This window comes from Capra hircus, chromosome 16 (genome assembly GCF_001704415.2).
Source record: "Capra hircus breed San Clemente chromosome 16, ASM170441v1, whole genome shotgun sequence".
NCBI classification, from domain to species: domain Eukaryota; kingdom Metazoa; phylum Chordata; class Mammalia; order Artiodactyla; family Bovidae; genus Capra; species Capra hircus.
Genome location: NC_030823.1, coordinates 76,365,801 through 76,390,448, shown reverse-complemented (window position 1 = coordinate 76,390,448; position 24,648 = coordinate 76,365,801). Strand labels below are relative to the sequence as shown.

At 42.2% G+C, this 24,648-nt stretch overlaps 1 long non-coding RNA gene across 1 annotated transcript in view; it reads left to right on the top strand.

Moving 5' to 3' along the window:
- LOC102174324 overlaps positions 1-22,637 on the top strand; it is a 46,339-nt gene extending 23,702 nt beyond the window's left edge. Inside the window, exons 2-3 of the long non-coding RNA XR_310619.3 lie at positions 19,687-19,848; positions 22,488-22,637. This is a non-coding gene — a long non-coding RNA (uncharacterized LOC102174324). The remainder of the gene's footprint in view (positions 1-19,686; positions 19,849-22,487) is intronic.

Here is a 24,648-nt window from a genome sequence, read left to right as displayed (position 1 = left end):
GAAACAGTAGCTGTGTTTCTCAATAGCCAGAGAGGCAGGCATGCAGCGCCACCTCTGCAGAGGTTTCAAGGGTCACAAAAGGTGGCTCTTGGCACTCTGTTCTCTGCTCTCTTCCTTGTGGGATCCCCAGCAGCTCTGAGAGCAGCTAATAGGGTGTGCCCCCAAGAGTCGCCCCCTCCCTGCCGCCCTGTGCGTCGTCTGTCACAAGCTGCTCTGTGGAAAGAAAGCACCTCCTTGCCCCCAGTCCATACAGTGTCGAGACTCCTGACGAAACTGCTATTGCTTTTATAGGGTTGGATGTTAGGATGCTAGACGCGTGGTGCAGAGGTTCCAGTTGCCGAGAAAGGAAATGAAAAGGGAGATTGTCGCTTTGCTCTTGGCCTTAGTGCTTATTCTCATTGGAGGGAAACACCTCCTCTGAATTAATGGGAACATTCAAGGAAGGGTAAAGAAATCATAAGTCAGTAATAGTGCGGAGTCATCAGCCTCCACCTCAGCTCCTTGTGGGCCCGAAAGTCATGAGGAATTGAAAGGATTTGTAATGGCAGCACACGTCAGTTCTGCAAAATAGCACAACCTGTGCTGGAACACAGAAAAAGAAAATCGTTAAAACTGTTTGCTTCGTTTTGGGTCAAATGTATATTTCCTCATGGAGGAAAGGAAGGTGAAGAACAGGTGTTGCCATCGAAACTCTTAATCTGTAATCATTTGACTTATTATCCAAACTTAGGCACAGATTATCCTTTTTACCCCCAGAGAGAATGAAGTATGGGCACTTCTAATTGAATACATTGATATGTATGGTTTAAAGGAAAGAAAAAATGAGAATATGTCAGAGCAGGCCCTACTACACACACAGTTCTGAGTCACCATTTAAAAAGAAAATGGGGTGTTGGTAATAATAGCCTGAAACATGGGTAGATACATATTTCGAAGAAGAGAGAGACGAAGAAGAGAGAAAGACAAAAGGAAGATATGATATTTCGTTTTCATGCTGAAGACAAGGCTTTGTCTGTTTCAAGCGATGCATTAGATGGTTGGGTTCTCAAGAAATCACACCCTTTTTCCCCCATCAAGTTCTGAAATACAATGAAAAGTAGAACAGATGGAGAGAGAATATCACCTCTATCGCCGCTGCTGCTGATCATTTTGAAGACTGTGGCTCATACCTAAGAGCTTGCGGGCTGGGAAGCAAGCAGAGGGTCCTACAGGGATGAGCAGTCTGCAGGCGCAGTTCTTCAGGAGGAGGAGCGGAGTGATTGAGAGACAGACAGACACACCCCCAAGAAAGAGACATGGGTATCTGCTGGCTCCCCTGCCCACTTCTTCTTTCCAAACTTTCCAAGTAAATGCCCGTCTGGAACAGAAGGAAGAGGGCCAAGAGGACTGTGGTGCTAGAATTACTCCACGTGGGAGTCTTTCTCATTGCTGTTGTTGTTTAGTTGACAAGTCGTGTCCAACTCTTTGTGACCCCACACACTGTGGCCCACCAGGCTCCTGTGTCCGTGGGATTCCCCAGGCAAGAATCCTGGAGCGGTTTGCTATTTTCTTCTCCAGGGGAACCTTCCCGATTCAGGAATCTAACCTGCACCTGCTGCATTGGCAGGTGGATTCTTTACCACTGAACCACCAGGGAAGCACAAGAGACACATAAAAGAAATAAAAGTAGAATATAAAAGAGGTAAAATAGGGAAAGTTAGCTTTAAGGTGAATGAAAACATGCCATCTTTGCATCTTTCTCTAAACTGATATTCAAATGTGACTGACAAATACCCAGACACACGTGGTAATAAGGTGAGAATCTGCCACAGGGAAGCGGGGACCCAAGGCTGAAGTGACCCTGTCACCAATCCCCAGGGAGAACCTTTGAGGAATTGCATCAGAGGCAAATTCCCTCCACCCTGCCCAGGGCTTCCAGATGGGGCTCCGACCTTAGAGGGCAGGACAAGGCGGACTCCCCAGCCAAGCCAGCCCCTCCGCCCTCAGCATGACGTTAACCACGTCCTTTTAACGAAGGATTCCGTTCAACACTTCTACTAAGAAGGCTCCTTCTAAAACCCCCTCAATAATTTGTCAAATGAACAGTTTGAGGCCTGATATTCGTATTTGATAAAAGTCTTCTCCAAATATTAGTCTTTCATCATAACCACGAGAAGAAAACATCTTTAGCCAAGTCATTTCAGCATGTAGTATTCATGAATTTCTGCAGGGCCTGGAGACAACTTTGCTGCAACTGCTGACAGGGCCTGGGGCTCCCTCCTGTCTCTCCTGCACCCTCTTCTGCTCCTCGCCCTCCCCCTGAGACCAACCCTCCGCCTTGGGGGCAGCTTCCAGCAGGGTGGCTGAGCACAGAGCAGAAATAACCTTCAAAACTGCCCGCCTTCCTGCACAGACTTTCTAGAGATGCTCTAGTGATGATCCTGCCTGGCAGGATAATTCTGGTGCACAGGTGAAGCCAACACAGCAAACGGATTTCTCCTGACCTAGTTCTAGCATCATTCTAAGAGAGACGGGATTTACCAAGGAGCCTTACAGCCAAATACCCCTGAAGAGGCTGCTCAGGATTCAAGGAGCCATCTTTAAGACAGCCACCACTCCTGGACCAGCGAGGCTTCCGCAGAGATGCCAGTAGGTGGTCTGTCGAGAGAGAGAGAGAGAGAGAGAGAGAGAGAGAGAGAGAAGGAGAAGAAGGAAAAAAGAAGAGGGAGGAGAAGAAGCAGAGAGAAAGACAAAAGGAAGGAAAGGGAAGGAGAAAAGAAAGAGGAGGAGAGAGAAAGACGTGTTTAAGGCCTCCTGAGGCGATGGCAGCCCACTCCAGTGCTCTTGCCTGGAAAATCCCATGGATGGAGGAGCCTGGTGGGCTGCAGTCCATGGGGTCGCGAAGAGTCGGACACGACTGAGCGACTTCCCTTTCACTTTTCACTTTCATGCACTGGAGAAGGAAATGGCAACCCACTCCAGTGTTCTTGCCTGGAGAATCCCAGGGACGGGGGAGCCTGGTGGGCTGCCGTCTATGGGGTCGCAGAGAGTCGGACACGACTGAAGTGACTCGGCAGCAGCAGCTGCCGCAGGTGAGGGGGCTGCGGGCCCGTCCACAGGGTGGACGGCAGGCTGGAGACCCAAGAGGCGCTGCAGGGGCTGTGCAAAGCCATCTGCCACAGGATTCCCACAAAATGTCCCCAGTGGACAGAGGAACAGACCGCACTGCGCTCTCCAGTGAAGCCCAGTCCGCACACCCAGCTGGGAATCACACCAAGCTCGTCCCTACACACAGCGTCGTTCACACACACTGGCAGCCCGCTGAGGATTATGAAGCAGGGGGCAGGTGACAGGACCCGAGGGGCACTTTGGAAGGACAGCTCGGGCCTCAGTTCAGATGAGGGAACAACGTCATTGCCGAAAACTAAATACTGGTCCAAGCATGAAGTGGAATATGCGCTTTCTCCAAAGTGTTTGTTCTGCTAACAAAACGCTAACCCAGCAGCTGTTAGTTTTCGTCCTTGCCTCTGTCCTCACTGACACCTTGGGAGGATGCGCTTCCAGCCAGGTAACGTCTCGAGGTTGGAAAGCTCCACAGCAAACGCAGCCCGCGGTGGGGACGACTCAGGTGGCTCGTCTCTGGAGTGCGCTGGTCCCTGAGAGGTTGACAGCGCCTGGTTCCCAACGCCCGATGTCACTGCTCTGCAAGCCTCCAAATCCACTTTGCACAGGAATGCTGAAACCACGTGAACTGAAATGTACTTTGGGGTGGGGAGAAAAAAAACAAAAAGCACAAAGCTGGTATTCTAACTAAAGTAGAATTCCCTTCCTTTGTCATGTATCTGCCAGTGATGTGATGGATCAAGAAAGTTGTTAAGTCATAAATTGCACATGGGGAATAAAATGGTGATTCTCACTCACAACGTAGACACGGAAGAACAGTTTTACCCCCAGGTTTCTTAGCAAGTTCACGGTGTTTTTATTCGCTGGATACACATTTCAGCATGAATGTGATGAAACACATTCCAACACGCAGAAGCAGGCAAAGCATCTTGCCACGCAAGCAAAGACCTGACAATGTTCACACATTTAAAATGCTGTCTAATGCCTGTGGCACATTTCCTAAGACATTGACTATAGGAAACGGTTACAATTTTTATGTATTTTTTTTTCCTGCAAGGAATCAGAGTTAGATTTGTGTGCATTGCCTGAAATAGTAAGTAATTTTTACATATTGAATATTCTCATCTACCTTGATCATTGAGGATTTCTTTTTTGTTGTATGTTATACTATTAGGGGAAACTTTCGAGAATGTTTGTATCTTTTAAAAGGTATTTTTCAAGTGCACACAGAAGTGCATTTAAATTTAGACCATGTGTATATTAGACCTAGTGTGCTCTTGAGCACAGAAAAAAAATTAAGTGTATAAACAGCCATGGACCAAGGTTTCCCATTATTATGTGAGCCCATTGTTTTGTATCCCATATGCCTCCCTGCTTTGCTTCTGCTATTTCCTCCTATTGAACTGACTTGTCCCTGCTCTTCTCTGAATGTCCAAATGCGGCCTAACTCAAACGGCACCATCTCCAGCCCACCTCTCCCAGCTCTGTTGAACTTAGTCCCTCCCTTAAACGCTAAGAGTCCAACTCTATCTTTCAGGGCAGTCTGCACTTTCTTCTTGTGTTATTGTTTCCATTCTTAGAAGAACAATCCCTGAAGGTAGGATCTCAGTCACTCAGAAGAGTACTCGCCATTAAATAGGTGCAAAGTGAATATCACTGTGATACAGAATGAGTAGATAAGAACTGAGAGAAACCCCCACAGAAATCCAAGAGCAGGTCAGAGAACTGAAACAGCTCTAACACTTTTAAGTGTACTAAATTTTCTCTGTCTTAAACTGTCACAATCAAGCAGTCCCAATTCTCTTTATTAGCTGAATATAAAAATCTTTGAATGGGAGAATGTCCTGTGTGCTAATCATTAAAAACTACAGATAAAGAGCTCATCAAAGAATAACTTTGAGAAATAAATGACATAAAACAAAAGTGCCATTTTAAGATTAGGAGTAGCCCATAGGATGCAGGAAATAGATGTGACCCTAAGAGATGTACGGCCAACACTTCTCTGAGATGAATTGCTCTCCATCCACTCTTTCATTCAACAGATATCTTCTTGTTGTTGTTCAGTCGCTAAGTGTGGCTGAATTTTTGACCCCATGAACTGCAGCATGCCAGGCTTCCCTGTCCTTCACCGTCTCCTAGAGTTTGCTCAAACTCGTGTCCATCGAGTCAGTGGTCATCCAACCATCTCATCCTCTGTTGTCCCCTTCTCCTCCTGTCTTCAATCTTCAACCTCTGCTCCCAGCATTAGCGTCTTTTCCAACAAATATTTAGTGAGCAGTTATATTTTAAGTCTGACACTCTTCTTGCTGCTGAGCAGATGATGGTAAACAAATTCCCTGCTTACAGTAAACACACGTAAAATCAATAAGGTGCCAGGAAGCAGGGTGTGAGTTTGCATTGAAAGCTATCAAAAGAGACCTCTACGACAGGTGGTCTTTGCACTGAGCCTTAGATGAAAAGGTGGTGGGAGCAGCAGCAATATCCAAAGAGGAACTTTCCAGACCAGGGCACAGTGAGCACAAGTGCCCAGAGGCACGGAGGTTACTTGGTTCTTGAGGAAAAGTAAGAGTCCATCATAGTTAACACAGAGGGAACAGGCAGAGGTTGGCAAGAGCCAGTGTGAACGGTGGGGGCCGGGGGTGGGGGTGGCTGACCATGCAGGGCCCTTGCAGGACACAGTTAAAGATTTGGGATTTTCTTCTGTGCAAGATGGGCATCTGTGGGAGAGCTTGGGCAGTGGACTTAACGTGACTCGGATCTAGGTTTAGAACGGTCCCTCTGGCTTCTGTGTGAAGATCAGGGTCGGCTAGGCTGGTGGTGATGAGTAGTGATGAAGTGTGGGAGTCGTTTAGGACAGCACAGTAAGTCCCCTACACATGATCCTTCAGGTGGCCAACTTTCCAAGATACAAACTGCATTCCGTCAACGTCAGACATGAGCGACATCGCAGCTTATCCTCCGTCTCCTATCGCTGATGGCCCTCCGGCTCTAGCGTCTCTCACCTCCTCTCCTTCCTCCAGTCAGTAACCCCTCTTGCCTTTTCACTGGATGCCCGCCCCTGTGTGCCCGCTGCTGTACTTAATACTGTACTATTCAAGGTCCTGAACTATCAGATTAGAAATGTCTTTATTTTTTGTTTGCTTTTTAGGTATTATTTGTGTGAAAAGTATTATAAACCTGTTGCAGGGAAAGAAAAGGGAAAGTGAAGTCACTCAGTCTTGTCCGACTCTGTGTGACCCCATGGACTGTAGCCCACCAGGCTCCTCTGTCCATGGGATTCTCCAGGCAAGAATACCGGAGTGGGTTGCCATTCTCTTCTCCAAGGGATCTTTCCAACCCAGGGATCTAACCCGAGTCTCCTACATTGCAGGCAGATTCTGTACCATCTGAGCCACCCGGGAAGCCCAAGCAAACTGGTTACAGTATAGTACTCTATAGCCAATTGTGTTATCTGGGTGACTAAGCTAACTTTGGACTTACAAACAAAGTGGATTTATGAACATTCTCTCCGGATGGAACTTGTTCTTACATAGGGCACTTACTGTAGAGCAAAGGACCAGGCAAGAGATACAGGTCCTGGTGTCAGAGCAGTAGCTGCGGAGTGGTGAGAAGTGGCTGCATGCTGGATACATTTTGTTAGAACCAAGGTCACATTATAGCTCAGCTGGTAAAGAATCTGCCCGCAATGCGGGAGATCCCGGTTCACTTCCTGGGTTGGAAAGGTCCCCTGGAGAAGGGAACGGCTATCCACTCCAGTTTTCTGGCCTGGAGAATTCCATGGACTGTATTGTCCACGGGCATCCCTAAGAGTCGGACGTGACTGAGCGATTTTCAATTTCACTTTCAAGGTCACGTGACTCTTCTGCTGCTGCTGCTAAGCCGCTTCAGTCGTGTCCAACTCTTAGCGACCCCAAGGACTGCAGCCCACCAGGCTCCTCCATCCATGGGATTTTCCAGGCAAGAGCTGTCACTAAGTAGGATTCTACCAGAGGTAGATGAAAGAAAAGTTCCCTTTCTACTGGGACTCTGTGATAACAATGCATCCTGGCAATCATGCCCCACCTTCCTCTCTGGGGCCTCAGCTGTTAGGACTAACCCTTGTTCTCAGAGATACCTGGGTGACAGGCTTTGTGTCAGGAGTCAAGCCAGACCCCAGAGCTCCAAAGCTGCTGTTCCTTCCACTCAATCTCGTTTTGCCAGTGGTCTTCTGCATACCTAAGAGGAATTTTGATCAGAAAGGCCATAAGTAAAGTATTTTTTTTTCGCATTAGGAAAAGTTCTGAATATTAACTAAATGGTTAACTTCATAAAAAATCACTAGCATCTTATTTTCAAAAGGCTAGTGTACTGAATTTCAGCAATACTCTTATTTTATAGGCTACAAGCAATAATGCAATAATTTATATTTGAGCAATTCTAGTAAGTGACTGCGTGGGGGAGTGCTCACACTCAGTGAGTGATATTTCCTCTGCAGCCTTCTTTTGAAATATGTGTCTCGATTTTAAATGTTATTAAAAGCCTACCTGAAAATGCCATTTAAGGAACTCTTTCTAAGAGGACAAATGTGAGTTTGTTGGTATTCCTGATGATACATATATTTATTTATTCTGAAATATTAGCCAATGATGTCTTTTTTCAATCCTGAAAGAAATTTCAATTACCTATGAGTTTACTCGAAGTCATTAACCAATCCTCTCACAGGCCTGATGGCTCAGCCGGTAAAGAATCTGCCTGCAAAGCAGGAGACGCAGGAGATGTGGGTTTGACCCCTGGGTCGGGAAACCCCCTGGAGGAGGGCATGACAACCCACTCCAGCATTTTCTTGCCTGGAGCATCCCTCGGACAAAAGAGCCTGGTGGGCTACAGTCCATGGGGTTGCAAAGAGTCGGACGCAACTGAGCACAGGACAAGAACAGGTTTTATTTTGATAACAGTATTGTGCTAGGCAGTGCTTTTCATGGTAACATTAGGATTCTAACCAATTCTTTCCTTCCTGTTCTCGAATAAGAATTTAACTGTTCTTAGAGAGTCTTCGTTGCTATTATATTTAGAATGCATGATGCAATTACCCACATTTTGAACAAGAAATATGGACATTGACATTAAAACGGCTTCCCCCTCACATATTGTGAGTCATTTTTCCTCCACTAGACTTTTTCCTGTATATTTCTCCTAGACCCACATCTGACTCAGAAAATACTCTCAGCCTCTTGAGTCAAGAATTTATTTCTTCCCCTTCCCCATCCCGTCCTCCGGAAACTCAAATTGAATGGAATGCATTCTGCATCTGTGGATGGTCCTGTGGTTCATATTTTGGCCTAGAGGTAGGAAGAATAATCGAGAACTTGGACACAGCTCCTGTTCTCTGAAGACCTGACTCCTGAATAAGCCCTCAGGTGACATGATCTGAAAAAAGACCTGCCATTCAGCTGAGGGCCTAAATAATGACGCTTGATGAAATCTACCAATTTCTTCTTTTTAAAAAATTAATTTTGATTGGAGTATAGTTGCTTTACAATGTCGTGTTAATTTCCGAAGTGAAGTAGAGAGGCGAAAGTTGCTCTTTGCAACCCCATGGACTATACAATCCATGGAATTCTCCAGGCCAGATACTGGAGTGGGTAGCCTTTCCCTTCTCCCGGGGATCTTCCCAACCTAGGTATCAAACCCAGGTCTCCCGCTTTGCAGGCAGATTCTTTACCAGTTGAGCCACAAGGGAAGCCCACGTATACTGGAGTGGGTAGCCTATCCCTTCTCCATCAGATCTTCCCAACCCAGGAAGCCAACTGGAGTCTCCTGCATTGTGGTATAGTTGCTTTACAATGTTGTGTTAATTTCTACTGTACAGCATAATTAATCAGCTATACGCATAAATATACCCCTGCTTTCTTGGATTTTCCTCCCATTTAGGTCATCCAGAGCACCGAGTAGAGTTCCCTGAGCTAAAATGAGCATTTTTCCAGGTGTCAAAGGGAATTTTTAACCATTTTTTGTTTCATCAAAGAGGAGTTCTGTCATCTCTTTTCACATTCCTCACCACTTTGCTCATCCTGGATAGTAGGAGAATTTGCAGATGTGAGTCAGGAATTTCATTTAGTCCATATTTACTGGCGCACGCTTCTATTGAGATACAGAAAGGAGCGCCTCTATTTAAAAAAGAGCGGTCACCCAGGGTGCTCAGGATGACTCTGCACACTTGTTAGGAACAGTCTCATCAGTGAGAGGGTGTCTGGGGCCCCTTTGGGCCTTCCCAGGTGGCAGAGTGGTAAAGAATCCACCTGCCAATGCAGGAGATGCGAGTTTGATCCCTGGGTAGGGAAGGTCCCCTGGAGAAGGGCATGGCAACACACTCCAGGACTCTTGCCTGGAGAATCCCATGACAGAGGAGCCTGGCGGGCTTCAGTCCACAGGGTCACAGAGAATCAGACACGGCTGAGCAGCTGGGTACCTTCCAGCGAAAACCTCTCAGGTTCCCACACAGGTGTTAAAGGGACGCTTCCTGTCTTAGAAGATGCTAGAAAGGAGGTGTGTAGATTCCCTGCATGCAGGATAAAGTGACCTATGTTGTCAGAGTCACTGAGTTTCAGACCCACTTTTTGCCTGTTGGATTATCTGAAAGTCAGACAAGATGCAACGCTAATGGCTTATTTTAGTTGTTTTCAACAGATTATGTAAGAGGAGAAATCAGAGGCCATTATGCTCCGGGTCTTCTGTTTCTCCTTGTTCTGTTTCAGCGCTTACACTGAACATGAAGGAAGAGCACAAAGAAATGGTTATTTGGCCCTTTTGTTAGGTCCCAGGGTCCAACATTTTCTAATCCCATTAACAAAAAAGTACATTGCCACTCAAAACCACAAACATCGCAAATATCTAAGTTTATGAAACCAGTAATTCACTTTACACATATTTTCTCATAGAGCTTTAAGGCCATAACCAAACAATTCCTCTTGAAATTACACAGAGACATTTAATCATACAATATAAAAAATAAGGAAGTTCTGTATAATATAATGACAATAAATTTCACAGAGAAATTTAGTCATATAATATAAAAAATAAGGACGTTCTCTCTGTATAATATAATGACAATAAATTTCACAATCTGAATAATGTTAACTTTGTAGCAGTTAATTATTTAAAAAATTATTGCTGTATTATGTGCAATTAATTGTGCTTTATGCCAAAAAAAATCAGTGTTGAATGTTTGCTTAGTAAACATTATTAAAGCAAGAATTTTTATTATATGAAACTATAAATTAAACTCGTGTACCAAATTTGGCTTGAGGATGGCTTGTTGCCACTGAATTTACAAGAGAAAGTGCAAAACATACCAAAAAGGAGAAGAATTTATGGTTTTCCTAGTCAATGCGTCTATTTTTCCCAGATATATAAATGGTCGCTGAGATTCTATTCCCATCCTGTGAAATGCGGGCCCCAGTGAAGCGACAGAGCCTGCCAAGTGAAAGGGCACACCCCGTTCACAGCAGTAATGGACGCCTATTTAGGGAGTGAAGAGTCCGCAAAAACAGGCAGGGCTTACTTGTGTCCAATCCTGTCTGTACTGCTGACTTGCCTATCAATGCCACTTCAATACCAGGGAGCCGAAAACTTTAGGTGTATTTTACCCCATGTGGAACAGAAAGGTAGAAGTGACCAGCATCAGTTCTTAGAAAAGTTACTTGTGCATTGCTGTAGGTCTCTCCCATGGAAAATTTATGACCCATGTTTTTAAAGTTTCAGTACATTTTTTATCTGAAAGCCAGTAAAATTCAACAAAATGCACGATACACCCTTAGATTTTCTAAACAACTTATAAGTAAATCCACAATTCCTTTAAAAGTTAGGAATTCTTTCAAGCACCATCATTCACATTGTTCATTTAAACAGTCAGGTTCATTTGAAAATGTAACTTATACTTCAAAATTACATTTGCCGTTAAATATCCTCAGATTTTATAAAGCAGAACTAAATCAGTTTCCAAATGGATGAAATAGACTCGACCTGCTAAACCGCCAAAACACACTTTATGCTCTTACTTTCTAAAATTAAAATTTATAAACATAATTTCCCCTCCAGCAAAGCCAATTTGGTTTCCTTTGAATGAAGAAGACATGTAACTGGTAGGTCAGGAAAGAAAAAAGAAGAGCATTAATTGAGTGGCAGTGATCGTTCACTGTTAACGCTCTAGCGTAAAGTAAAAAAAATAAAATAAAAAGAGGTCGATCTTTATATCACAGGCACTTTCTGTTATTACAGAAGAATCAGCATTCCTAATATTGATAGGGGATACAACTGTCCAGGTGTGACCTATATTTATGCTACAAAGACAGTTTTAATTGTTACCTCATTGGAGAGTTGGTCTATCACAGCCGTCTCTTGTTCATGCTTGAGGACGTGCTTAAAAACCCCCCTTCAATCTTAATCATTTCTGCTGCTAGCTCATTATGAACAAAATAATAGGTTTTCCAGCCACGGGTTCAACGTGCATCGCAAGTTGCAATGTCTAGAAAGATGACAGTGACAGGAAATATACCGAGACGGGCTAACTAAAGCACACAGAAACCTAAGACGGAAAGCTCTCCAGAAACCTGGGTGAGCTTTGAAAGCACGGCCTTGTTTTGAGAAGCGTGGAAGAGTCTCAGAGCTCTGTTTGATCCTAGCAATGATGCATAAGAGGGAACAGGAAAGGCCATGTCAAAACTGCCAAATTCTGTCAAAAAATGTGTACCCTGCACTCTTTCCTAGCCATGTCTTAACAGACATTGCCCAGTTCACATGCGACAGTCACAAAAGAAATCCCCCAGCTTTGTAATGGAAACTTACTGGGCACCGGATGGACTACAGTAAGGCCTAAAGCTGTAAGAAGGCAGCCGTCTCTCAATAATCAATAAATAACTCTGCCAGCTTCCATTCATATCCATATATTTTCTCTCTCTGAAATAGCTTTCAGAGAAAATTTGCAAAGGGCTGAATACACACATAAATACACACACATCAAAATAGAAGAGGGAAAGGCAGAAGTCAGGAAATAGACGTTCAGCTTTTCCTGAGGCAGTTTCCTAAAAAGCAAATAGAAGCCAGAAAAGGGTGATGAGCACTCATCAAGCAAACATTTGTATGATGAACAAACAGATGACTGAAATTCACATACGTACACAAGCCGCTTGAACCAAAGGATGCTACTCCTAGAACATTTATGCAGGGCTAACTTGTAAGTTTGCTTTATATATTTTAGCTCTTTATTTGAAATACTGACCTGTGCCCCATATAATACTGAGGTCACTGTCTACAATTTTTCTTTGTCTTTCATATCTCATTTTTAAGAAACTTTAGTTAGTAGTTTCCTACGAAAGCAAGAGGATTTACTGACTTTGTCACTCACAATTGTGAGTTTATTGTTCTTTTGATAAATACACCAGATTTTCTCAGGTGCATGTAAAGACATTGTGCTCTGATGAAGTCCAGGAAAGGAGAGAAACTATCACTCTTACCAGACTTTGCTAGTTCTGTTCAACCAAACCAACCTAAGGAATAAGCATAATCATGGCTTGGAGGCTCTGGGGTCTTCACTGAACAATGTAACTCATATCATCAACATGATCTTTATGATGAAACATTTCTAAGAACAACTTAAATATTGTGACAAGGGTGTACAGTAATAAGTCTGCCTGTGAAAATCATTATTTTTTAATGTATCACCATTGTTTCCATACGACTAAAATGTATGGTTAACAGTAGAGTTTATAATTCATATTTGAAAATCTTCCAAGAAGATCCTCAGCTAAAATTTTTGGAAAAATATTTTGTTTTCCAAAGCATCCATTTCAAATGGCATAATTCTACTACCTGGCCTTTCCTTTTCTTTCTATAGGCTTTAACAAAGAGAACGGTACTTTTGGTTTGTAATTTAAAATTCATTAACTTGTGCTTTCCTTACAAAACTATTCTGAATAGCTAGTATACGCCTAATAGTCAGTATATAGTCCATCCTATACTTAATAAAAATTCCAAATAAGTACACTTTACATTTTAATCCCTTTAAATCATTACATAGCTTTCTTGCTCTTTTACAAACTCACTGACATTCTGCAGCTTACAGACTGTCTTAGTTTTCACTCGCAATTAACACAGCTTCACTCACTCCAACTCAGTTGTTCCTCTAAACTTTAAGATATCCATTGGATGGGTTCCAGTTTCCATGACAAACAGAAGATTCTGGAGATAAAAGTGTTTCCTATTTACTTTGCTCCATCCATGTATATGTAAAACATGAAACTATTTATATTTACTTTTAACTGGAGCTAATTGGCTCTTAGTACAACACCTCTGCTTTAAATTTATATCTACTGCAGATTAGCTAAGAAAACAAGACATTTGGCTTTCAGTTTTAAGATCGGTTAGGTGGATGCAAAATCCTCTAATCCTGGTACCCAAGACGCTGCATTTTTCTAGTGCTGGGATGAGACTTACTGGGAGCTTACCACGAAGGTACATCACTCTGGCTGTGTGATTCAGTGTAGATTTTATTACACTAGACTAGTCAAAATGCATCCTTTAATTTGCATCCTTAATCCTTTAATAAATCCCCTAATACATCTGAAAACACATGCATTTCCTCACTTCTGCCATCATTCCTTATTCTCCTATTCATCCCACAAAACCAGAAAGAAACATTCCAAGAAATTTAATTTTACACTGAACCGTTCTCAAAGAGTCACCTTTAAAATTTAACAGCAACAACAACAACAAAAAATCTCACTTACAAGGACCAAGTCACTTGTACCTCAAAATTAACTGCACACTGAGCGGCTGACTCTGTACAAAAATCCCCAAATTCAAATCAAGCCCAGCGTTTTCTAAGAAGCAGGGGAACCACACGTCACATCAGTTTGCTGCGTTCAAGGTCAGTCCTCAGCTCAGACAGCCCCCACTCTGCGATACAGCTGGACAATAAAGACACATTACTTCCCTAGGAAGCTGGTCTGGAGCCGTAATGACAAGTGGGCCAGGTGGCCCAGGGATCTTTATTTCTGTCTAATTACTGCTGCATTTAGTTTGCCTGAGACCTCGCAAATATACACCCCTCTCCAATAAAGCGATCTTACATACACCAAGATTTTCCCACTAAGTGTTTTCATTTCCAGAAGTGAAATGGGCTCAAAAATTTCATAATCATGTTGAAAAACAAGAAGAGTTTGTCTTTCCTCCTATTTACTTCTGGGAAATCTGTGTTCCAGGAAAGAATGTTTTTCTGCCTAAATCTTAAAAAGAGAATGAGGAGCACTTCCAGAAAGTGACTATTCTGTGAGCACGCGTTTAAATGGTCAGGGATCACCTTGCAGTGTAAAGTGAAGGATCACTTACCCTGGACTTGAAAACATCTGCCACAACTGAGCCGCCCTCTGTATAACCATCATTTCCCAGGTTTCTGTGTATATGTTACTGCTTCAGTTTCATGTGTCAGCAAATGTCTGTTTACCCGGCTTCCTGTTATTAATTATGGGAAGCAGGTTTTCTTGAAGTACATTAGAGGCTCTTTCAAGTCTCCTCCAGACAAGGCAAGACATTGCTGATTCCTTTAATGTTTGTACAAAGCCGGAAATGGAGTTAAAATACATTGTTGCCTTGTATAGCTTACAACCTCTTATCTCTTACAGAGGGGTGGGGTAAAGACAGAAATAATAATAATAATAAAAAGCAAATCACAGCAGTTTCTGTTCCCATCTCCAGACACTGAGATAACAGAATTGGATACGTTCTTTATGACGATTAATTAACGGATCACAGCATGAAGTCTGAACTCTAAACGCTGACAAAAATGTTTCCAAGATCAACTCAAATTGTAAAGTGCTCAAAGACAGGAAGAGAGGTTCCAGTGTAAAGTTATCTATAAAGAAACAAAAATACTGACCTGATTTCTGGTGTATTACCAAGCTTTTCCTAGAGAAACATCTGGTCGGTCCATCTAGCTCTCTGCCTTTGAAATAGGAGCAAATATACTTGCATGCGTTCAAATCCTAAAGGAGCCAAAACATCTGGAAGTTTTAGAAGAAAAGCAAAATAGTTATGGGGGGAAATCCAGATTAAAAAAATGCAGATGTTTAATTGACCTGTCAGTTACGTTAGGAGGAAAGAAGGGCAGAAATAACCAGAAGCCACTGGTGGAAAATTAAAATCGTTTCATGAGCCAATGCCAAGCTAAAAGCAGTGAAAACTGTAACGGAATACGGACAGGGGCTTTCTCAACTGAGATCTGAAAATGTTACCATGTGCAATTTTGTAAATTAGCCATTTCCAAAAAAAACCTTTCGCATTAAAGCACAATAAAAGTTCTTCAGACTCTCCTCTCTCTCTTTGGTCGTTCATTCAGGCACTTGGGCAGAATTTGGCTTTCATCAGAGACAAACTCTCCCCCCATGCTCCTCGCCCCCTTTCTGAGACTCCCTAATACTGCTGAGTGGCCAGAAATTACAGATGCAAAGGGAAGCTGACAAATGACGGCCAGGCCCCTCCCCCCGAGCTTAGACAGTCAAAGCCGCTGCCAGAACATGCCTGAGAGCAGGGAGTGCGGAGACAAAGACACAAAGATTCCATTTTCTCAGTGAAAATAGACTTCATGTGTAAAACACTAGTGAGAAAAATGGAAAGCTGACACATATGTGCAATTTTCGAGAGGCAGGGCTGGATCTTTCAAGAAGATTGAAATTGCATTTGATTGCATCAAAAACCTAACAAATGTTGTTTAACCTAAAAAGTCTTTTCAGTCTGTAAAAAGACATTCAGTGGCAAGATACTTTATTTTTTTTCTTTTTAAGCACATGGTGCAAAAGGAAAAAGAATCTTGAGCTCAGTAGAGAGACGTTGATTTCCTCCTACTGCTCCATCAAGAATTAACCCTGGTTCAGTTCACAGGGTCTACAGAATAAAGGGGAAAGTTTAAAAAAATAAGAAAAAAAAATACTCTATTAAATCAAAGGGTTCAGAGAGATAATATTAAATCCTTATGAGTATGTTTTCTATAAAAAGAATCCCCTCCCAGCAGCCCCAGGGTATCATTACTGGAGAGGCAGCAAGTGGTTTATTAGAGATTCAAACCATGGCATCTGAGCCTTGCCAAGCATGCAAGTTGTAGCCTGTGAGCCCCTGGCTCCCACAGTCCCTCGGCATCTCACAGTGAGTGCCGTCTGCCTGGCCGCGCCCTGCGCCCGCCATGTGTAGGTGCAGAGGCTAGGGCCAGCAAACAAAGAAAGAGCATCCTCAACTGCTGTGGAAGCTCACGCTTTTCTTTCTCCCTGAATTCTTTCAGAGCTGAAAAGAGAAATGTGAGAGGGGGAAAAAAAGAGAAATCACAACATGAATTAGGGAATTGATTTAGAACATATCTTCAAGTGATACTCTAAATCTGTTGTAAGTCCCTATAGAAGGCAAGAAAGAGGGAGAGAGAAAGAGAGAAAGTTCAACGTTCATCACAATCCTTGAAAGTAAGGGAGAGGGCTTCCCCACCTGCCTTCTTAGAGGGTCAGCATTGGTGCATCTGTGTGTTTCTTTCTTTTCATACACCATGCAAACACATGCAGTCATATATGGAAACTGACCACGGGACCACCTTTAGACAGGAGAGAACTCTATAAGAAGATTTAAATGAACCAGTTGGTAGAATTTTGTTTTCCTTAAATATCATGGGCTTTGACCAAGTGCTCCACTGAAACCTTTAGTAAACATTTCTCTCCCAAATTAAGTCTATTTTCATCCCCAGCCCGACCCATTCAATAGTTTTCTGTTCTTCATAAATGGGTTCAATCCTTGCGGAATACTTGGGATGGGCTTAAAATATACTGGAAAGTGTCAGACCATTAATAGCTTAAAATGTAATTAATAGCAGTTGTCAGTCTTAATTTTAATATTTCGCAATAATTTTTAAAAAAAAAACGAGAACACCTATTGTCCTCTATCACTCCTTTCAAGTTCTTGGTATTCTTATACTTCTTTAATTAATAGGAATAGTGGAGAGGAAAGGCAACTAAAAATTAACTGCGTAGTGTAATAAGGGGTGACGGAGAGGAAAATGAGAGTGTTCGAAAAGTTCTATGACCATTGGCATGCTTCACACAAACCCTTTATTGTAAATTTTTAAAAAGTCAAGTCAGGATACTTTCTAGCTTCCCTCTCCAATCAAATCAAAATACAGGAAATTTATAACATGAGTTCATAACATCGAGGTTTTCTTTGTGGCATTAACAATGATCTAACTGCCCCCAGCACCCACTTATTTGCCATGAAAAGGGAATAAGGTGGATGGAGTGCTTGTTTGGGAGTTTGGGAGCATAACTTAATTTTTTTTTAATTGAAGTATAGTTGATTTAAAAGGTTGTGTTAATTTCCACTCTACAGCAAAGTGACCCAGTTATACACATATATACACCCTTTCATTACATTGTTCCCCATTATGGTTTATCATAAGATACTGAATATAGTTCCCAGGGCTGTATGGTAGGACCTTGTTGTTTACCCACCCTATATATATAACAGTTTACACCTTCTAATCCCAACCTTCCACTCCACCCTCCCCTAAACCTCCCTCCTTGGCAACCACAGACCTATTCTCTGGGCCTGTGAGTCTCTGTCTGCTTCATAGACAGGTCCATCTGTGATATATTTCCGATTGCACATACGAATGATAGCATATGGTATTTGAGTTTTTCTTTCTGACTAATTCACTTTGCATGAAAATCTCTAGGGCCATCCATGCTCCCCCAAATGGCACGATTTCATTCTTTTTTGTGGCTGAGTACTATTCCATTGTATACGTGTATCATATCTTCGTACCCGTTCATCTGTCCTTAGACATTTACACTGTTTCCATGTCTTGGCTATTGTGAACAGTGCTTCAGTGAAGATAGGGGTACATGTATCTTTCTACAGGTAGATGCCTAGGAACAGGATTGTTGGATTACATGGCAGCTCTATTTTTAGCTTTTCAAGGAACCTCCATACTGTTCTCCAGGGTGGCTGCACCCACGTACATCCCCAGCAGTGTAGGAAGTTTCCCTTTTCTCCACACCTTTGGGCACATAACGTTTTATGCATATTCAGTCACTCTGTAATTTTAGTGAGTCTCTGAGCCCCAGTTTCCCAGTTTATTATAGGAGGAATTCTGCCAATCATAGAAAATTGTTTGAGGGTAAACCTACAAATGCCACGTGGGCTCCAAAGTGCAGACTCTGTGTGTGCTTAGGGGCAGGGGACACATTAAATTCCAGTCCTGTCTAAAAACTTTAAATTTCACATGAAGAACAGTTTGGTGTCATGGACAGAGACAGGAAGTTCCTTGTACATTTAGTAAAATAAATTCAAAACTCTCGGCCATCACCATACCTCAGAGCAGCCGATGGGTGTGTGTGTGGTCTTTTCAGACAGTTTCAACCTTCTGTGATGTTAAAGCCGACACTGATTTTGAATTTCTTAAAGCATATCGGACATATCTCGTTAAATGAACTGTTTCTCCACTTGTTAGTGGTTTGCCTCCTGTAAGTGGATGTGCACAGAGCAGCTGAGTGAGCCCCATGAATCAGAGTGGTCCCAGCCCGGCCCCTTCCGGCTCCCTGGCTGAAAACAGGAGCTGTGCTAAGCGCCTCCCCCCAGTGCCACACCCACAGCCTCTGCTGGGGAGGCCCCCCGTGGTGGCAGGGGGAGACTCGGGGGTGTCCATCACCCCTTCTTGTTGCTTCATCCTTCGCCTGAGCCCCTCAACTGTCTCGAGAGCCTCACCCCAGGTGCCTAGGAGCACAGAAGAGAAGTGTGGGAAGGAAACACATTGTTACAGGGACAGAGAACATGGATAGTCTTTTAAAATAAAAGTAACAGAGATACATTATCAAAGAGGGAATGCATTGTCTAACTGAAGAAGACCAACAAACTCATAAACCCGCAACACTGTCTTCTACAGTATTTTTTAAAAACAAGATACCAGGGTTCTCTGGTTCCATCCTCAAAAGGGGAAGGGGGAAGCACATTGGTTTGTCTTCATTTAGTTTAATTGAAAGGAAGAAACCACACTGCTTAATCACATTCAATATTTCCATTTTTGAAAATTCAACCATTATCGTAGACTAGAAGAATGATAGAGATATAGCTCAGTATTATTTAGATAGATAAATTAGTCTCTTTAGAGAAATTAGGTGATAAAAATAAAGCAGATATATTTAATGGGCTTGGGGATGAAATCTAGACTTATTTATCAACTGAGCTAATAGTTTTTAATATTTTTAAATCTTTTTTACACATGGGAAATACATCTAAAGGAAAACTAATCCTTATAATTAATTAGCTTAGTGGAGGTTGGCAAAACTATCTGTTTTATCTTTTCAGGGGTCTCTGCTTGTTATTTTATGGGGGAGGAGTGGCATGCAATGTTTTCTGGGTCAAATTGGTAACCCTAAGAATGGGAAAAATTAGGATATGAAAAGTTGGCAGATCTCTATGGATTGCCAGATTGGAGAACATTTCTGTAAAAAGATAAAAATCAATTTTAGCTATTTGGCTTTCCATGACCTGAGCTTTACATAGTATCTTTGTTCTGTACAGGGATCATGGCAAAATTACCAACAAGTCCATAAAGGAAACTGAAGGCAGTTTGATCTACGCCTTCAATGACAGTCCCACAAAGGTTGAAGAAATACGTTACGTCTCCAAAGACATATGCCTCTAAAGAACACAGTCATGCCCTAAAATTAGGACAAGATTCAGGTACGGCATTTCTTTTTGTTCGGTTGAAATGCTTTGTTCTTTCTACTGTGGATAATTTCTTCTTCCCCCAACCCTAGACTCCCTCTCTCTTTTCTTCTTCTCATTAACATATGTCCTTTATAATTGATGTTATTTGCTATCCTTTCATCAAATCTGAGCCACATCACTTAGGCAAGCCATCCAGCAGGACACCTAAATACACATTAGAGGAGCCTGGGAGTCACAAGAGGCTATGACAGTCTCATCAGGGCAGTTATAATAAGCATCTTGGTCCCTCTGAAGGCACTGTATTCAAAGACTGGCCTTCATCGTGACTCTTTTTAAATATGAAAGTAAAGCTTGAGGCCCTTTGAAGGACCCAGCAAACAACACACATGTGAAAAGAGATCAGTGAGCGTTACAAAGAAAAAAAAATCTTTATGTAAAATCTGTGAAGAATCTTAACAGGTTTTAAAGAAAGACCTCCAGGTAAATTGATGGCTTTTAATAAGACACACGACAGTCTCAATTATGAGAATCCGTTCTGTGTGTTCTCTGTGCCATTTTATGTTCTCAGCAGGATTTTTTTTTTCCTCATCAAGAGTTTCGAGGGATATCTACTGTTGTCTGTGAGTAAAGCATGTTTAAGCGGTCCCCCAAAGCCGTGCTAATTTAAAAAAGAAAAAAATCCAACAACGTTGTCAAGTGGTCAGACAGACTGGAACTAGAGGATTATAGGTAAGAGGGATAAAATGAAGGGTTGAAAGCTGTAATTTCTATTTCTGTGGTGGCAACTGAATCGGCTGTTGGATGAGGCAGTTTAAAGAGGCAGTCACTTGGCGCAGAGTCTGGGAAGGACTTGACGGCACACTCCTGACTCAGCGGTGTAGACGCTCCGCCGGGTCGGGATTGCTTGCTAGGTCCCTGTCCGTCTCTGCTTCCCGTTCCCCATTCCCTTAGATCCCTCCCTGTCTTTGACAATTCCATGTATTATTTTCCTTCCTCACAGTTTTTACCCTTTTTACCCTTTTTAAAGACACTAGTTGCTTGGCCTCTGACCACTGCTCCATGCTGGGGCCTCCCGGGCAACAAAGAACAGACTTTAAAAAAAAAAAAGAAGACACTGCATCTCAGAGGCGTCCTCACTTGACCTTGTTCATTTTTGAATATGCTGTGGCCGTAGATTTTCAGAAAGAATCCCTCCCCCGGAATGGTTTTCAAGAACACATAAGCACGTATGGATGTCAGGCAATCTGACTTGTAGATGGTATGACCTGAAGAATAAATTATAATAGTAACAGGATCACTGATAAAATGGTGAGATATAGGCTTCTGTCTAGGTTATGCAACAGTCACTGTGATCCTGGGTGTTTCAGTTCATGATCTGACTTTTTTATATTTTCATTGGAATTAATAGAGCCATAGAGTTGGTAGAAATCATAGCAATTTTGTAACACATCTCTCAGATTGAAACCAAGAAAATGAAGCCCAGAAAGTCATTCTGCTCATATATAAGCGCCATTGGTTTAACTGTAGTTCTGCATATTTTTTGAAAAAGAAAAATATTTTTCCAAAGACTGGTTTAAAAATGTTTGAGAAGACATACCATCGTGAAAATATATCTGCAATAAAATATCACTATCATTCAGTAGGCGATAATATATATTGAAGTTGCCTGGGGGTGTCAATCACAGAATAAAATGTCCTTTAATCATTGTATAAAGTATGTAAACCATGTACAAATTACGCATATGAATGAATATTCATTTTGTGTATAAGTACAATACCCTTTTTGACTTTTGTGTATCCCAATTGCGTGTTACTCGTAGTCCCATAGTTGTGATCAGAACAAAAAGGATCTCCCAGAAGAAAAGAAGGTAAGTTGTTCCAAGGATGCTGGGAATACAGAAGTTCTTTTCCATCACTAACCTTATGCTCCTAAAAAAAGAATAAGAAAAATCCCTACCTTCCACTTCTGAGTATTCTCACAAGAACTGGCAGAAGAGGGAGAGGGAAAGGGATCTACTGCAGATAAACAGCGAGATCCCATTATTCAAGGCAGTAGGTGGTATTCTAGAGAAAATAGTGTTTTCTCTTGAAAACATAGTAGACTTCTTGTTTAAAAAAATATTATGCACACCCCAAAATATGTTTGAGAAACAAAGCTTTTACATTTTTAATTATACTCCTAAACTGGCTTTCTCATTTGTCTAGGATATCAGACAACTCAGAAAAGAAATAGTTACTCAGATTAATGTCTGAAAATGTCACATGGAAATGTGTTTATCGATGTTACTGCAAATTAGTATTTTTATAAATTAAACAAGTAGAAGACCTGACCTTCAAAAAGCCTGACCCACTGTCTTAAGGTTAAACATGCAAGTCTTACAAATAGATAGAAGCTGCTTAACTTTTCAGTTTAAAGTACATTTTGATGAAAATATTTAGAAGACAGCTACCTCCTCCATTAAACGTGGGCGTATTGATGAAATAGTAAAATTCAGGAGGTTATCAGTTTCTATAATAAACTCTGGCTGCTTATTCAGGGCATAAATTTCAGTCTCCAAACTCTGTTGACATATCTAAGTGAAATAAAATTTTTTACTTTTAAACAGCAGTTTGGGGATTGATTTCATGTTAAATCTTGATATGTGTTTCAGGGACTCCAAATTCAGTGAAACAGCATAAAGATCTGAGTTGTCTCTATTACTGCCATAATTTACAAGCCTGTGTGGTAAGTTGCTTCAGTCGTGTCTGACTCTGCGTGACCCTATGGATGGCAGTCTGCCAGACTCCACTGTCCATGGGATTTTTCAAGCAAGAATACTGGAGTATAGGAACGGAATGCCATTTTCCTCCTCCAGGGTATCTTCCTGACCCAGAGATCGAACCCCGCATCTCCCACATCTAACGTGCATTGGCAGGCAGGTTCTTTACCTCTAGTGACACCCAGGAAGCCTGGTAATTTATATAATAGAGAGCAGGGAGGTGTAACAGAATGTGGATCTAAGGAAAAGAGTGAGAGGAATCAGCACACACAAGGGGGTGCACGGTTACCTTTCCTGCGTACCATTCTGTGTACCATTCTGTAGCAATGGGGTTTAGAATTTCCTTTCTTAATGCTATGAGGAAGTTCATGGCTGACATCAGAGTTTGCAGGTGGGTGGGAACTGTGCTTTTCTTAAAGATATCCAGGATCAAACATCACAGAGTTAATTAGGCTTTACCTCGAATTGCCTCTCCTACCATCCTCGGGAATGGTGGGGTGCAGCTGTGAGTCACCTGCCTGCTTTCAAGAGACAGTGTCCAAGGATGTAGCCCCATGAAAATTCTAATCAGATTACACAGAAAGACCGTGCTCCTAGTCCGTGCTTTGTACTTGCAGATAAATTATATACACATAGTAACATCTGTCCACGGTTAAATTTCGTGTCGCACAATTCTACTAAATTTTGAATGGGATCTTTAGCCAAGAAGCCTAGAAACATCCTTTGGCTAACAAAGGAAATAGACATCACATGCCTTTGGAAAACATTTTCAGAACTGTTGCAGGAATTGCTGAAAGGACCATTGAAAGATGTTTGCTAATGGAAAATATGTTTTTTTTAGTAACTGGGCTATGCTTTAATATTTTCTCAACCTGACTGATAGAGTTCAATCAAAAGGAAAATTGAGAAAAAGATGAAATGTAAAAAGAACCTTGTTAAGAGCAATAAACTTATAGATAGTGAAGTAAATGGTGGGTTTTTTTTTTTTCAAGATGAAGTCTTCTTTCAAGTGAATAACATGTTTTTGGAAAGAAGAAGTTGACTAACAGAGCTGAACATTCACACAAGGCAACATGCCAGGAATTCAAAATGCCAGTGCAAAAAAATGTGAGCTCCTAAAAGGGGATTCAATGCTGGTCTGTAATAATTAGCTGTACTTTCTCTGCTGAGAAGGAAAGCTCTCCTCAGGGCCTGAGGGTTGGTGTGGAATTGGAGATTTTGAGGATAAGAAAGGGTTCCAGGGTTGTCCGGCTGTGGTGAAAGACTCTGGCTTCCCAAGCGGGTAACATGGAAATTACAGTGGTTGTTCAGTCGCTAAATCGTGTCCAACCCTTTGCTACCCCATGGACTGTAGCACGCCAGGCTTCCCTGTCCTTCACTGTCTCCCAGAGTTCACTCAAACTCATGTCCATTGAGTCGATGATGCCATCCAGCCATCGCATCCTCTGCTGCCCTCTTCTGCTTTCAATATTTCCCAGCATTAGGGTCTTTGCTGATGAGTCAGCTCTTTGCATCAAGTGGCCAAAGTATTAGAGCTTCAGCTTCAGCATCAGTCCTTCCAATGAGTATCCAGGGTTGATTTCTTTTAGAAGTCACTGGTTTGATCTCCTTGCAGTCCAAGGGACTCTTAAGAGTCTTCTCAAGCACCACAATTCAAAATTATAGTGACTGTCACTAATTTAGTGTGATGAAATATGACTTTATTTTTCCTTAGGCCAAAACTTCTCAACAGAAGTGCTATTGATACTTTGAACCAGATAATTATGGGTGTGGGAGATTTCCTATGCATTGCAGGGTTTTTGTCAGCATCCTTGGCCTCTATTCACCAGATGGGGTAGCTCCCTCCCCGCCACATGGGCATCTGTAGACATGGTCCCTGGCAGAGAACCACTTGTCTAAACATGTTTCATTTCTTCTCCCATCTCGCTGCAAAATGAGTTAGGTTGGCTCTTCACGATACTGCCGTAGAAGCTCTGCATACAGAACTGGTATGTGTCGAGTGAAGAATAGCTCTGTAATGTGAGTGTTTCTGCAGCACCCAAAATCTTGGAAT